The following is a 7,018-nucleotide window of genomic DNA, read 5'->3' on the forward strand; positions in this document are numbered from 1 at the left end:
AAAAAGAATAGAATACACCTAGAAATGCTCCAACAATCCAACGTCTTGAATGGCAAGCACGGCTCCAGGTGGCTCATCCTTCCTTCCTTGCTGCGCACAATAGGTATTTTCTGAACACTTGAGGTGTGGTGGATGGTATGGTGATCTGATGGTAAAGGGTGGTGGTGAATGAGTGCTACGACATCATGCATTTATAGGGAGAGGGGAAGACACGAAATTGGGCTGAAAATGAGAGGAATTAGGACCCCAAATGACCAAAAAACAAGGACACACTCAATCAGATTCCAGGGAGGACAAGGAATGGTCTTTGTGGCAGATTCTAGAACTTCTAGAAGGGTTACATGCGGCATAAACTTAGGGCCTGAAAATAGGGCTTCCAGAACCTGATATTTAGGTGATTTAATGTGAAAATGAGTCCTCTTTGCAGGTGGAATTAAGGTAGGAAAAGATTAGGTTAGGATAAGATAAGATAAGGTTGGATAAGGTTTGGATAAGATAAGATTGTTTGGATAATGTTCCTTCTCTGTAGCTGATTCCTTATCTTCCAAGTCTTTGATTTAATTCTTCAAGATGTTAAGCACATTCCTAGCCCTTCTTGATCTTCAAATTCATCCATCCACCTTGCTCCATGCATGTGCAATCCATTCCAAGCCCAAAACTCCTCTAAAATGCTCCAAATTGCACTTTCTTGCCAACTTTGTCAATTGAACCTGAAAACACACGAAAATAGCTTAAATCACTATAATAAATAAAAACTAACTTACTAAATGCAAAGAAACAAGCTAACAAAGTCGCATAAATATGCTCCTATCAATATTAAAACCCCATCAATTTTATTCCCATTATTTCTTGTGGTTCAGTAATAAGACTTAACTCCACTTTCCTTGAACTAATTTATTTTTCTTCTATTTCAATTCTAACCACAAGACAACTTCAACACAATTCTCATTCCAGTAATTGCATCCTAGTCAAGTAGTAGTCCACGTCCAAATTTAAATAGGCTAATCTCCTATTCAATCCTATGAAATTCCAAGTCACTAAATTATGGCACTCCCACTTTCCCTTTCTCTACTGTCTTTCACTCTTTCTTTATACATCTATCATCAAGAGTGTATACTTGTGATTTTCATTCTCTTTTAAAACCCTCAGCTCTTCAATTCTTTTTTTTCTTAAAATTTACAGAACCTTATCCACTGAAAATTACTCTGCTTCCGTACGGACGATATTATAATACAGTTGCTCTCTTTTCGATCTTAATTTTGATTCCCAAAACTCCCCATATCTTCATCAAACTAGCTGACAGACAACCAAAGTTCATCCTTCCTCTTAGAGCATCTTTCATCATCTCTACTATTTATTCAAGCCTAATTATCATTATACAAAGTATCAACAACATATTTATACATTTCTTTTGAATTCTTCAACACTGAAACATGTAGAATACTCTTCTGCATCAATATAGGTACTCTCAAATTTTTCTGACTAGTATATAAATACCCAAATCCTCATATTGAAGCACTAATTCTCTTTCATAATTATGATTCTGTATATAGCAATAATTTTGCTAGTGATTCTCTAAAATTGTGAACCAACATTGAGTTCAAGCCTAACTCCTAGAGCTCATATTAGCTATATAATAATTCATAACTCAATTGCAAAATTACAAATCCAAAGTGATCATAATTCTTTGTATAATCTTAGGAATAAATCTGGCAATTTGTTCAATGATACTCACTGCATATATAATCATATGTATGCTAATTCTCCAATGAAAACACTTTAGTTTCTTACAACTCCCGCCAAATCATGACTACTAAGTGCTAACTCCACATCTATCCAACTTAGTAATCCATAGACTTGTTCAAACTTGAATTTCCTTTGTAATTACTCGCCTTTACATCACACGAGTAACGAAATCCAAGTGTTTGTAACATTTTCATCTCTAAAATAATCATTCCAACATCGCATGTAACTAACTTATATTAAGATTCTTTGCATAAAAATTCTTCTTACTTGTCCATTACTCAAGATCATGACAACACTAGGAAATACAAAACTCTATATCGCATCAAATTCTCGTCTCATTCAATTCTTAACTCTAAGCTCGCTTCTTCTCCCTTAACTAATTGACAAATTTTCTCGAGAAATACCTTTTGTAGAATTTACTTATATACTCCTATTTGCTTCACTGTTCAGAGTCAAATGAGTTGAGCACACACCGACTTCTCCAATTTTTCATTGCAGTAACCTAACTTAAAAAAATGATAGCAGTCATATCTCTCTCTAAATGACAAAAACATTAAAACCACATGCTCAGTTTATTTCTTACTTCTTCCATGGTAAGGATCACTACCTCTTACTCAAGTCTACATTTCAAGTTCTCTCGTCCTTTAGTTACTCTTGAACCCATTGCACTTGAAAAATTCATCTTAAAGTTATATGCATGCATTGCTTAACTTTCATCCTTTTGTTTTTGGATCAAATTTAATTTCCTTTCTCAAAAGCAAAAACTGACTTCACATTCAAGCCTATTTCATACACTCTACATATCAATAGGCCAACAAAACCTTTATTTCCAAAAACTAATCTTACAACTTTTCTAAATTCAAACCCATCTAGCTCATGCTAATCTTCTCCCACAATTCTTATCCAAGGGTGTCTAATACCTATGCTCTGATACCATTCTGTCACGTGCCGGACTTGAGGTCGGTGGAAAAATAAACCCCGCGCTCGGCGAGCAAGTAAAAGTAAAAAAAAAATGAAAAACCAAACTTCTCTTCTATAAATAACTCCAAAATTCTTACAGGTGTACAAGATAATAAAATCCTTAAAATCCCTCGTCTACCTTTCTATAATCTTGTACCGAACCTGCAAGGTCTAAAATGTATAGGGTGAGCAAAATCACAACTTAGTAGGGACATAAATCTTATCAATGATAATTGTCAAGGCTATGCCAAGTGTCATGCTCAGATAAATCAATTATAACATGTTATCAAACATAAATGATTTGCCATGAATACATGGTATGGGACATGTAGGTTCGCGTGCTTTATTATATAGATTAACAGGTTGGGTAATTGAAGTTAAGATGCATTCATGATAAATAATTTATGTTTGATAACATGTTATATTTGATTTATGTGAGCATGACACTTGGTTTAGCCTTGACAATTATCCTTGATAAGATTTATGTCCCTACTGAGCTGTAGTTTCACTTACCCTATACATTTTAGACATTGCAGGTTCAGTACAAGATTAAAGAAGGGTATACGAGCTGAGGTTATGTTAGACAAAGGATTTTATTATCTTGTACACCTGTAAGGATTTTGGAGTTATTTATAGAAGAGAAGTTTGGTTTTTTGTTTTATATTTACTTTTACTCGCATGCCGGAAGCGGTGTTTATTTTTCCACTGGAGTCCAGGGCGTGACATCATCCATCTCCTTTTTGCACTTTATCCTTGGTGTGGAGACTTAAGACTTTCAGCCTTGGAAGCTTTGGAAATCCTATTCACCAAATCCTTAAGGAGCCAAGGAACAAGCAAGGAGTAGAGATTCAAGGAGCAAAGAGACAAGGAGGAAGGAAACATCCAAGGAGTTAGGAGTGAACGTGAAGGCCTTCCACTTGGGTGATAACCTTGTAAACACAATGATGGGCTTCAAAGGTATGAAATGCCAAATTCTTATGTTTAACTTTTGTAAAGAGTCTTGGTTCACCATTCAGTAGACTTTGAATTACATGGGTCAAAGGATTGTTTTATAGTGGATGTGTACTTTTAATTTATGTGCATGGCTTGCTCAAATGTTCTTAATATGTCAATTTCAACTCCGGAACAAAGTGTTGCACCAATCAGTTCTTGCATCTTACCCTTTCTCTTTGCTTCCTTTTGTTTATCTCTTCCCCAGGGCCTTGAAAAAGAAGAAGATGGGGTCACCGTATCATTACCTTGATTGCCAACATTTGCACTTGAGGCTTCACTAGCAAATAATTTTCCCCCTGTTGGTCTGCATCAGTTCCCACCTCAAACAATCCTTGAGGACGTTCCAAGCATGGTGCAACTTAAAAGTTTGGTTTTTGGGCGTAGTTCTTATCTTTTAAATTGCCATTGCTTTGTCACCCTATGCAAGGAATACATAAGGACCAATTAGTTGCAAATTAAGATTGTGTACATGAAAATTAAACTATGAAGGGATACACTCACCACTTCTAGGGCACTTATTCCACTATCTATGTCAGTAGGGACAGAGTGGCTTTGATACCAAATTGCCATATCTCAGCTCGACCAACAGAGAAGGGGTGATGTGCCTTATATGCACATGTTCCCCTCCCTATAGCACTAGGCCTTTTGGGAACTCATTGGCTTCGGATTCCATTGGAACTCCGAAGTTAAGTGAGTTCGGTCGAGAGCAATCCTAGGATGGGTAACCCATTGGGAAGTTCTCATTTGAGTTCACAGAAATAAATCCGTGAGGGAATGGTAATCCCAAAGCAGACAATATCGTGCTACGGCGGAGTCGAGCTGGGATATGACATCAAATCATTATTGATAATAATGCATGAATGCAATGCAACCTCTTCGGCTACCCCCGTTAATTTATATAATAAAACACGTGGACCTGCACGTCCCATACCATGCATTTTACCCTTGCAGAGGTGGTTCAAATGTTCTATTATATAAACTAATCCCATATAATATCGCAAGTTCATAAACCCCTTTTTCTAGTCATCGTATCTAATTCATTGATCTCCAGCCCAAATCACCCATATCGACAATTCCTGTTGATATCATATTCTAATGTGCACACCGAGCTCACCTAGAACTGGTTTCATAATGAATAGATTCAACTACACAAAAGATCCTTTCCAACTACCCTCATTACCTGAATTCAAATCTCAACACTGAAGTTCCAGCCACATCTCATAACATGAGTGATGCACAAAAAATGTTATTTCATCTTTTGAATGTATCACAGTATATTCTCAACGAATAGCATTCTAGCACTAATTCCATAACCAATAATAAGTAAACACTTAACTGAAGTAATTGGCCAATTAATATCCAATCACATTAATCAACCAAAAAGATCAAGAATATTACAACACTTCACGAAATTTAATAAAATCAATTTTAGTAAAGGTCTGCCTTTTTCCCCTACTTGGATTCCAAAGCTAAAACAAAGATCCACGTCACTATCAGAATAGCAAAGGTTCACGTACTTATCCACGTCACTACCGAAATAGCTAAGTTCCATGTATTTAAACAAGTTCCTTGATCACTCCTAATGCCATGTATTTCTTCCACTCTATTTTCTTTTCTAATCGCTCTCTCTAACATATACATATATATATATATATGTAGACAATATTATGCATGCAACCTGACTAAAGAGGGGTGGAGATGATATGAATGGGATTGTGGAATGGCTTGCTATTTATAGGGAAAAGAAGTGGCTGAAACTTCCTCCTAATTGGTGGGTTTTGACGGCTATTGAAAGTCGATATGAAGGGTGTTAAATGCATGGCTAATGACTCACGGGTTTGAGAGCCAAGTGTACATGACTAACCATCTGTCATTAGAGTATTCGACAAGTGTTTCTGACTGTCCAAGTGGCTAAGCGTTGGTTGATAAGTGGCAAATAAATACAGGTGGACAACAAAACCAAGATACTAGCAATTGAAGATGATGACAAAGAGAGAGATCTCTTCGTACAAAAACTAAATGATTATGATTTGGCATTCTAAGTTAATAACTATAATGGAGGGATGAGTAGGCTTAATTAGTGACTAAGGTATGCATGCAAACGTGTAGCATGCATGGCACGATTTCACGAAAATATGTGATGGTTCTATAAGGAATTGGTTATTGCAAACGGATTGGCTAAGAGGATATGGGTCATACTATATAATAAATAAATTTATAAATACAAGTTCTCGCACATTCACAAGCTTGGCTCGATTGTATGCCTAGAACAACTGATCACTCTTGATTTTCGTTGAAGATCGTGCCATTTCTGGGACTTATCATATGAATTGCACCCCACCTGGGGACCAACCATGCTCTCTGGTGCGAGAGGGTAAACTAATTCCCCGACATCCATTTGGGTCTGCTCTCCGATGTGAGAAGGTAAACTATACTTTCTGAATATCCAGACGTGGATAGGTTGGGCTACCCTGGTGTAACTAGGTGCACGATGGATTGCACTGGGATTCCTAGAAGTAACCACAAAGGTCTTTTTTCAAGGCTTAACTAACTGAAGGATTTTTGGTCTTTTAGCCTAATCCACATTATGCAGCACTCCCTATGGACAGCTGCCCTGGAACCCTAAAGTTGCTACCGAGTGCACTAAGGTAGCCTACTGTTTCCAGAAGACTTCATACGGCTTATACAACTGCATATTTTTGCAAAAGGTTAAACAGTTAGCGTGCATATACGAAGCTCTATCCATTGCCGACATGTTACGCAGTCGAAAAGCTTCATCTCAGCCAAGCACGGAATGATCATTTAGATCTACACTAATTTCTAAAGTGTTGTGATATTTGCTACGTAACCCACGGAATTGGTTACATAGAGTGCAAGGTATTCTCTTGGACTTTTGCCCACCAAATTCCATACAACCACGTACTTTTGATACGAAAGGTTAGCGAAATTTATGCCTAAGAAATCATTAGTATGTTGTGATGTAGGCCACACAACTCAAAGGATTGAAGAAAGCCAAAGTTAACAGCCAAGTGGTCACGCGGACTAGTTTGTTTCTGTAAGTAAGCCGACCATATGGCTAACAACTTTACAAAAGTTCTACACCAAAACCTACGGCTGTATAAGCTACATGGGCTTGTCTGCTTGTAGAAAAGCAGCACGCCAATTTTCTAGCAAAATTAATAAACAAACAACAAAGGCCAATGAGTTCAAGCAAAGCCAAAAGCAAAAAGGAAAATAAAGAAAATCCTAAAGGCTACCTAGAAGACTATACTTCACCAGCTTAAATATCCCACGACTACTCCGTCACCACACCTTCAGC

This window comes from the organism of the source record quoted next, unplaced genomic scaffold (genome assembly GCF_019419815.1).
Source record: "Pyrus x bretschneideri cultivar Hongxiangsu unplaced genomic scaffold, Pyrus_bretschneideri_v1 Contig18, whole genome shotgun sequence".
Lineage (NCBI taxonomy): Eukaryota > Viridiplantae > Streptophyta > Magnoliopsida > Rosales > Rosaceae > Pyrus > Pyrus x bretschneideri.